We start from the raw sequence: 9,773 nt of genomic DNA, 5'->3' as shown, positions 1-9,773 counted from the left end.
AAAACAGACAAGTGATGAAAAGACAATGCTTTACACTAAAAAAGTGTAGTTAAAAGAGAAGCACGTAAGCCTATTTACTAGTCCCAGGCCCTCCCACACTCCCGTTTCTACACCAATGCTTAGGCAACTTTTGCAGCTGTGCACAATACCGAAACTTGACAGGGATTTATTTCTGCGACTATGGCCGTAACCTTCAGTGACACAATGAAAAACCATTTCACAGCATTTTAAGCACCAGTATTGAGACGGGTGTTTAAACGGATGAACACATGCTACTGGCTTTCACACAGGCAGGGCTTTCCGAGAAGGGTTTCTTTCTTACCAAACGGCACTGCGTGCAAGGGATCTGAGATCTGCACCGACTTCTGGGTTTCGCTGTGCTGTGAATCTGCTCTCACGCCCCGATTTTGCACTGAACCTTCGTGACCATCTCGCGCACCGAGGGGACCTGGTAGTTTGCGCTGCGAGTACGCGCAAAGAGGGAGGATATAAAAATAAACGTCAAACAGCTGGTTGCTTTGGCACACGCAGAGGAGGTTGGGATATCACAGGAAAACTTTATGGAACGAGGAACTGAATCACATGACACCCTGGAGGCAAAGCCAGCACCGACTTCCCGAGCCCCAGAGGTGCATCTGACTGGGGGCTCCAGCTCCCCGGAGGCGAGGAGGCTTCATGGTTTGCAGTCATGTCCCCTGAATGGAGCCTTTCCCCCCGCTTCAAAGGTTTAGGTCTTATTAAAAGAGGCGTCTTCCACACTAACCGATTTCCTTTTTTTTTTTTAAAATAAACTCTGGAAACCGTCAGCAACACTAAGACAAGGGCTCTGGCAGCCCAAGCCCCGCAGCGCCTACGGAAGAAACCCCATCCCGCTTCCTCCTGCCGCGCAGGCGGCGCCCGGCTCGGCACCCCGCTCCCGCCCGCCCGCCTCCCCGGCGAGCCTCCCACGCGGCTCCCGCTCATCCGCACGGGACACTGCCTTTTTGGCTTGAATTACGAGAACGACCAGCTCTTGCTAGCGAACGAGACAGCCCGAGGAGGCGTATTTTCTTCTGGCTGCTCCCAACGGCGCGAGGATCGCCGCCTCGCCTTTTACAAGGTCCCCCAAGCGCCTTAGACCAACGCGAAGCGAACCGAGCTCTCCCTGCCGTCACCTGGCTTCCCCGAAGGCTCGCACTCCCGGCCTCCTCCAGCCGGCCCCAGCCCGGGGCGCTGCCGCCGCGCGGGCGGACTTCCCCGCGGAGGAGACCGCCTTCTGCTGCGGCTGCTGGGGGAGACGCCAGCGCTCGCCGCGAGCAGGAGCTCCACAGCCCAGSGCCGCTTCTGCCCGGCCTGCGGGCAGCCTGGCCGTCCTCGCGCGCGGATGCCCTGCCCACGTTCCGCTCCGGCCCCGCGCGCCACGGCCGCCACGTAGCAGGTCCGGAGACTAAGAAGGGCACCGGCTTTTTTTTTTAAACACCCCTTCAGTCGCCTGTTCCCCTCTGGCCCATTTCTGCTCACACGCGCCCGAACCGAAGAGCTCAAGTCGCAACACCACGCTGAAGCCCACGTCCCGCAGAAGCCACCTCTCCTCCCAAACACGGGCGACGGGGCCGACGGCACCCCGTCAGCCGCGCGCGTCAAACACGTAACCCCGGCCAGGGCCTGTGACACCTCCGCGGTTCACATAAAACAGCAAATTCGTTTCTGGTTTTATCGCGTTCTCCACTCTGCAAGCACCCACCTCTCCCTCCAGTCTGCAAGCAGATATTTTTGTATGTGCCACCAAATTCAACAGATGCACGAAGTCGCTTCAGATTTTTTTTTTTTGTAAAAAGAAAGCAAAACCCTTGTGGCCAGAAATCACAAAAGGGTACGCCACACTCCACAGTGCGGTGAGCATCCCAAAAAAACGTGGACTTAGAGTCTGGCCTTTCAGCTAAACTCATTTACTAGCAAAGGAGTGGGGATGGCCTCAGAAACCACTCATATTTACTAGTGATTTATGTCTGATAATCATCCCAACAGCCACTCCTGCGCCGCACTCCTCCAGGCCTCCTACGCGCAGCACTGAGCCTCGTTTTGGGAAGAGATGTGGGAAAAAGCTGCAAAGCCAGAGACGAGGAAGAGCAAGCAGCCGGAGCCGCCAAGCAACGGGCCTTCTGCTCCTCTTCCCGCCGAGCTCCGACTTGCCCCGCGTCCCATCGCGGGGCCCCAGGTGCGCCCAGCGTTCAGAGCACAGCCGTAACGGCCAGGACACACGGCGACCGGCTCCCACTTGCAGCTTCTCAAATTTTGCAGTTTTCACCCGTCATTAAGGTGGGACCAGCGCAGCTGGGGCCAAACAAAGCAGTGCTTCCACCGTACGGGGGTAAAGCTCTAGAAAACCTTGAGCCACCGTCCTCGCTCCCACCACCCACGCCGCGCCCCCGCACCCCCCGCCAGYGGGCAAACGGCCGAGCCCTGCCGGCACGGACGGCGCCCGCGCCCGCACCCGCCCGGGGGGCTCCTCGCTGCGATGGCGGCCCCCTTCGGCTCGGGGACCCCCGGGGCAGGATTTTCCTTTCCTCTGAAGAGGACAGGAGGAGCTGGCGGACACGGCGGTGGCCTCGAGGCTTGCGGGGGCCTCGGGCAGCGCCGCGCCTGGGCCGCACGTCCGCCGGCTGCTGAACGGCGCGGGCAGAGGGAGGCTGGGGCTGGCGCGGGGGAGGAGAGAGGAAGACAAAAGGAGGAAAATAAAGCTGTGCCGGAGGGAGCGGACAAAGGAAATAAAGCCGTGAAAGAGCTCGCTCGCCCGATCAAGCGACAGCGCTTAGGGAGCAGCGCCGGTCCACCCTGCTCCCCCCTTACCGGCGCTGCCCCCGGGGCTGCCCGCGCCGTTCAACACTCGCGCCGTGGGCGCAGCCGGCGCCGCTCCCCTTGCGGTGGTGCCCGCTCCCGCCACGACATCCACCCCCGCGGACGGGGGGCGGCCGGCGAGGCAGCGCCGACGGGACACCCAGGGCACCGCGCACGGGTCCCGCTCGGTGCCCGGGAGCGCCAGCCAAGGGCGCAGACCGTTTTGCCAAAGCACTGTTTACATAAGTCATTTAGTTTCCCACTTTTCCTTGAAACTGTTTATTCGCTTTCTACTGTCAGAAATGAACTTTCTTGAGAAGGTGATTTTTCCTATTATAGCAGTCGACAAATGTTTTTGGAAAACCGAGGGGCATTTGAACCTCTCTGACACGGGGACAACTTCCAGACTTTACTCGTGGGATCCCTCCCTGGCGTTGGCCGTGCCCTGCCCTGGCTGTTGGAGGCATGGGCTGCGAAGGCCTTCAGGAGAGCAACGGGAACCTGCCCAAAAGAGGCCCATCACATCTCCACCAGGCAGATATTGTGTGCAAAGGTCAGGGCTGAATCATACCCAACTTGCACAGAAGCCTAGATTGGCTTGCTGGCCGGTCTCCAGCTTAGAAAGCTGCCCCGAGATAGAGCTGGCCACAGATGAAAAGGAGCAAAAAGGAGCTGCTGGCAGGCACCGCAGCAGCGCGGAGAAGAAACACCAGCGCTGGACCCACGGCACGGTACCTGCAGCTACCACGGGACGTGCTCAGGAGCGCCGCGGGGTTGGGTTGAGGAGAGCCTCATCTGGGAAAACGAGGAAAATTTTAACTCCTGAAACTTGCCGCCTCCCCCYGACCTGAATTCCTCCGGAAGACTCGCATTCCTGCCGCCGCTTGCTTGCGCAAGAGCTCGCAGTTTCGCAGAGCAGCCGCACACCTCCCTAGGCAACCTTCAGCTCCTCACTCCTTCTGTCCCTGCGAGATCTTCCCTCCCACGCTTTGCACTGCCGGTGCCAGTGGGAAGGACGCCGCTTCGCCACGCTGCTCCCTGTCCCTCCAGCACGGCCTCCGCTGCTGCACTGGCTCTCGCAGCAAGCACGGGCAGAAAACCTCTGCTCCAGCACAAGTCCTCCCTCGCAGGACTTGTCTCATCTTTGCCCCATTCCCACTGCCATGCCAGTGCCACAAGTGCTGGGGGATCATATGGATAAGCCAAGGCAGGGAGGACATCTAGGGTGAGGGCAGAAGAGGGTGAACACACCCCAAAACGCGGCAGACTGGGAGCAGAGCACAAGGGGAACCGGTGGCTGCCGACTTGCTGCAACACCAGCATCGCTGCCTGCGGCCGGCTTTGCCCCACGGCCATGCTGCCATCTCGCTTGCTTCCCCCCAGAAATCCCTTTCACTGAACAGCTCTGGGAGGAGAAGGAGCAAAGACCTCTCCCCACACCGATTCGCTTTTGCTCGGCCAGCAGACGTCCGTGACCGCACGCCAAGTCCGCCCGAGGAGCCGCGGAGCCCAGCCCGCGCAGCCTCCTCGAGTTTTGTTTGCTCTCCCCTAGCTTCCTAGTAACACGCAGCTGAAGGGGAAGGGAAGTGGGGAAGTTTACTCAGACCATAAGGGTAGGGGTTCGGAGGCCAACAGGAACGGAAAAAACAGTATGCCAGCTGACTTTAATGGAAAATCCTTTGCTTTCCAGCCCGAGCCAGTCATGTGGCCGCAGCAGGCGCTCTGCTCAACTGGAAGGCTTGAGTTCTGCCAAACCCTGCATTAATGGGCCTCTGCAACCTGAGGATACGAGGGACAGACCCGCTCTGAGAGACAGGTACGTTAATGCGGTGTGTCGGACCTGTGCAGCCCTCAGCAGCCAGACAGAGGCATTTGATATGCCACAGGGACATGTAATTCCAGGCAGCACCATCTGAAGTCTTTGGAGGGTGAAGGCTTTTATCTGTACTAAATGCTAGCTTTTGCAAGAAGACCCAGAAGAGAGGTTTGGTAACCTCTTTCTTATAGTGATATACTGTGGCAAACAGGAGTGTGAGGCTCCAGAAGGAAAAACTCCCAAGCCACAAAAAGGATATGAAAATGTCACTTACGCAATCCCAAGTCACATCAATCCGTGCATATGCATTACACACCACGGAGTTTTATTGCACGATCGCGTTACTTCCCCACAGCCATGGGTCTTCACCAGTAGCCTTTGATCCGTGTGAGATGCATTTGTCAGAGCAACAGGCAAGGCGGCAGAAGGAGCCACAAGCGAGTTACACAAGAACCATCGTGGTCCAAACTGCGAGCTCTCCTTCTGCTAGGGGATGCAGGTACACATTTTCACAACAGGCTGGCATGTCTTGAAACCAAACAGATTCCCTAAGGATCGCCTAGTATTACTGCTGCAGCCGGCCTCTGTAATGCGGCCACTCCTGTCCCCCAGCTGGCTCAAGGCACAGCACCACCATCCCTCCAGAAGGTCCAGGTCATCGGACTGTGGTACACCACCACACGGCACCCAGCCACCCCTCTCATCAGCTGCCTCTGCTGAAAYGGGTCCACACACTAAGGAGAAACACCTCTGCCTGCAAGTCCCACACAGAGATTTTCTCCTAGCTGAAGGCAGAGTGCAGAGCGGAGCAGCAGATGCTCTCTGCCGTCACAGCCGCTTTGCCATGAAGCGCTCATTGCCAGAGGGAGGTATGGGGCCTGAAGAGACTCAGGCAGACAAGGGTGAGCTGAACCAGTGGCTGCAAACAGGCTACACTGCAACCGCCACAGGTCTGAGCACCTCACTGCTAGTACAGACGTCTCCTGGGATGTTCCCCTGACCTGCTCTGCCTTACTGAGCACAACACTCCCCCTTATAAGCTGGATTTTCTAACATTTCCTCGTCCCCKAAAACAAAGCAAGCTTCTGGAGCTTCTGCCTATGGTACCCCTTCGAGGGCAGGTGGAGCCCATCGGTTACGATACTTGGGCGAGGGAGCTGCGGCTGGTTCTTTGCACACTCTGGACCCATCGTCTCCCTCAGAACTCGGCCAACAGCGCTGTGTTTTCTGCGGTTCCCAAGTCTTCTGGAGACAATATCTCAGTACTGCAGGCAGTTAATGAGGGAGGTTAAGAAAACTGGTTTGAGCGAACACAGAGGAATGTTTCTGCAGTTCCCTGCATTTATGGCCTGACCGCCCACCGACCCCGGCGTGTAATCTGAGCCTGGAGGTGAGGGCAGAAGGAAAGGGAGGGGAATTTGCACAGGGAAGCCGAGCAGGGCATGGCGGGGCCGCCGCCGCGGCCGGCGGAGCGTGCCAAGAGCAACACGGAGCCACGTTTCCCAGGCCTGCATGGAGGAGGGCTCTCGCAGGGAAGGGAGCAGGAGGGACCGCGGGAGCCGGCAGCGTCCCTGGAGCAGGGGAGCTGGGGCAGAAAGCGAGCTGGGGCAGCACGCTACCAGAGAGCCRAAATCTTTCCGTGCAAATAAAACATGGCCTTGCTGTCCGCTCACCACCGTCTCCATAACCCAGCTGGTGGCTGCCCAGCCACCCCACACATAGCCCACAACAGCCCCTCTGCAGCGGGGCAGCTATCTCCCTGCATTCAAACCTGAGACAGACATTTATACAAGCCTGGAGCACTTTATCAGCACAAAGGCACGCCTGGGAGCATCCAAACCCTATTCATTTCTTCCAACACTGGACAACCCGCACGCTGCCAGACAGGGACCCCGCAGTCGCAGCAGATGCAGCTTTCCTAAACACCGGCGGAGTTTTGAGCTGAGAGCTCCTCGAAGAAGCCTCTGAAATGATTTAACAAGTATGGCAAAAATATGCCACTGTTTCAGGCAAGAACTTCTGTGGCACTCAGGCAGGTTATTTATAGCGTCAAGCAAGCAATCCTCGGCTAAATCACGCTGCATCTTTGCTGCTTTGAGCAGACCTCGCAGAGCACTCCATGCTCAAGTGCTGCTAGTATAAACAGCCCCAAAATAAAGCTGCCAAGTCCTTCGCAGCCAGCTAAATAGGTGCAGAGCCTGAAACAACCTGCCTCTGACTTCCAGAATTCACCCAGCTTCACAACCCCAAACTGTCTGTTCCCACCAAATCTAACTAACCTTTTGGGAAAGGAAAGATGCCACTATGAAGAGAGYCTGAAGCAGAAGAGGAGAACTGAAGACCTAGATAAGAAAGATGCCTGGAATCCAATTTGCTTAAAATTCTCAATCTTGTTATGTCCCCTGCAATACACAAAAACGTATGCAAGAGTGGAAATTTGCATGCATTCGCTGCTTAATTTTTTCCCGAGGCCACAATCCCTTTCCCAATAATGCAGTTATCTTCACAGCGATCAATAGGTATTGCCATAGATCACAACCTCGCGAAGGGTGGAAGGAAGGTGAGTCACCCAGTCTGGCAGAGCATTACGAGGACTCCTAGGAAAGGACGTACTGGATCAGACTAAAGTCTCCTTCGTGTCCTGTCTCCAAACATAGACAGCAGCAGATGCTTGGTTCAATTTCAGTTTCCCACGCATAAAAGTAGAGAAAAGTACTGACAAACACGATAGAAAAAGCATAGTTGCCAAGATTTCTTAAGGAAAAAAGCAAAAAAACCCAACTCCCCCCCCCCCCAAAAACCACTTACTGCTGAAGAGAACAGCAGTCTTCTTAAACCTCTAGTCCTGCATTTATCTGCTGACAGGTCTGACATTAGGAATGAGAGGATTCACCACACCTTGACCCAAGGTGCTGCAGCCTCAGACCACAGGCAGGGTCTGTCCCGGGAACAGGGTCTGTCTGCACATCCCCTGCCCCCTCCTTTCTGCGGAGACCACTAACGGACCCATCAGAGCGAGTCACTGCGTTCATCTCCCCTTTTCATAGGGGACCAAATACAACAGGACACCACTAATGGATTAACAAGTCTTAGGATCGAAGGATTAGCACTTGTTTCCAACTAAGGGATATGTGGCAGCTGTGTATGAGCCAGGTCCCATTCCAGCTTCCAAACTACAAACCACCACCAGACCTTGCTTTGGACCACAAGTACTTCTGGGCAGGAGTGGTCTCTTGCCACCTCTGAAGAGGGCCCAGCACAATGAGCTCCTGATAAAGCATGATTTTCTAACAAGTGCTTTTGCAATAAGGGGTCAATAAGGGCTTTCTCAGTCCAAAACGGAGAGAGTTGGTAGCACTACAGGTAGCACTTACGCACTTGAATGGACAGGCGGTTCAGAAGTCAGATGACAGACTATAAAACATGATTTAACTCTTTTTACCTCTTGATCTTTTTGGAGGTGCAGGAGTAGTCCAGTTCATGATTTCTGAATGCTCAGAATTGCCAATATCGCACAAATTGGCCCTTGGGTTTTCTTCCCATACCAAGTGGGCTGGTGCCTACTGGGCATCAAAACTTTGAGAAGATAAGGGGTAAGCTTGCATCTCCCCACCTTCCTCCCAAAATGCTGGGCAGAGAGGAAGAGGAGGACAAAAGATCTTTACTCTTTAAATACCCATTTATTTAAACGAGATACAATTACACAAGTGGGAATTTATGCCTGTTCCCCTGTGACAGGCCACAGCTTACAGTTCTTTCATCTGAATGCTTTAGCAAACTCAAGAGACCCGGCTTTTGATTTTATTCAAGAATTCAGACCACAATGCACAGAGCAAAATGAAAGTCCTGCTTTCCCTCAGAGCCAGCTTCTCCAATTCCCAACAGCCTGATCGAGGCAGTTCAGAGACACACGGGGTTTGGATGCCAAGAGAGATAGCCAATGAAAACAGATCAAAACGTGTGAAATTCCTCAGAAGATGGAGTGGGATTTTCCAACTATTGAATTTACCTCCCAAAAGTGGATTAACATAATCCTTAGAGGACACTTAACTCAGACTTGATGTCCCTGTGCCAGAGCATATGGCTGTAAGCAGCTTCAATAGATGCAAGCACACAAGAACCTATACTGACAGCATCACATTGAGAGTCCTGCTTGCCTCAGAGCTAGTTTATTGCTGAATTTGAAAAGGACCAAAATACTGACATCAGGGAAAGCTACCAGAAAGAAGGCAGCAGGTCATGGTTAGAGGACCAATATTAGGTATGGAGGAAAAGAAGAAAAAAACCCACAGTGTTTGCTGAACCATAGGAGCCAGATTGCTCCCTTATGAGCTCTACAGCCCCCAGGGCTACGCTAGCCTAGAAATACCCAAATAATTCTGCCAAAGAAGGAGGAGCAGAGCTACGGCCGATCGGGACAATACAAGGAGTGCATCTAAGCCTCGCGCGCTCCCCACTCAGCCACCCACTCCTGCTGTCCCAAGCAAACGGAGCCACCCGAGAGCAGAGATGCTTTGCCCCTGCCCAGGAAGCACGTGCTGCCCCAGGAGCAAGAAGCAGCCCCCGCTCGCACCGCAGTCTCCTCGCAAAACAAACCCCTTGCCCTTGCGGTACAGCCACCTCCCTCCCTGAGGGCTTCCAGCTTCTTGGTCCCTTGCCCGGCAAACGCAGTGCCCATGCTGTCACCCAGAGCCAGAGGCCACCCTCTGTGCCACCCAGCGGGCTGAAGGGCAGTCCTGCGGGGTGCTTACGGGCAGGTGAGGGGCAGTATCGGTGCCCCGCCGGCACCAGCCACCCTGCCTTCATGGCACTTCCAGCCTGCAGAAGCACTACCGAGTCGAGCCTCACCGGGAGCACTTAGGTCATGCCAAAAGGGCCTGATTTTCCGCAGCCACCGACCCCCTCTCGCACCGTCCAGACCCCATGGGCGGCAGAACTGCCTCTAGAGCTAAGCAAGGGGGATAACAGCACAGACGCYGGCAGCTAGAGACTGGTGGAAACACAAGTTACATCTATCGCAGATACCATTTAAAGACAGCGTAGGTCTGAGCGTAAAAAGGAAAAGGAGAAACCAATGAACACGGACCCGGGCTTGCACGCGCCTGCTGCCCGGAGCGCCGAGCGAGCAAAGCTGCGCCGC

Source organism: Apteryx rowi, unplaced genomic scaffold, assembly GCF_003343035.1.
Source record: "Apteryx rowi isolate R43461 unplaced genomic scaffold, aptRow1 scaffold_80, whole genome shotgun sequence".
Classification (NCBI taxonomy): Eukaryota; Metazoa; Chordata; class Aves; order Apterygiformes; family Apterygidae; genus Apteryx; species Apteryx rowi.
This window is presented reverse-complemented; position numbering follows the sequence as displayed.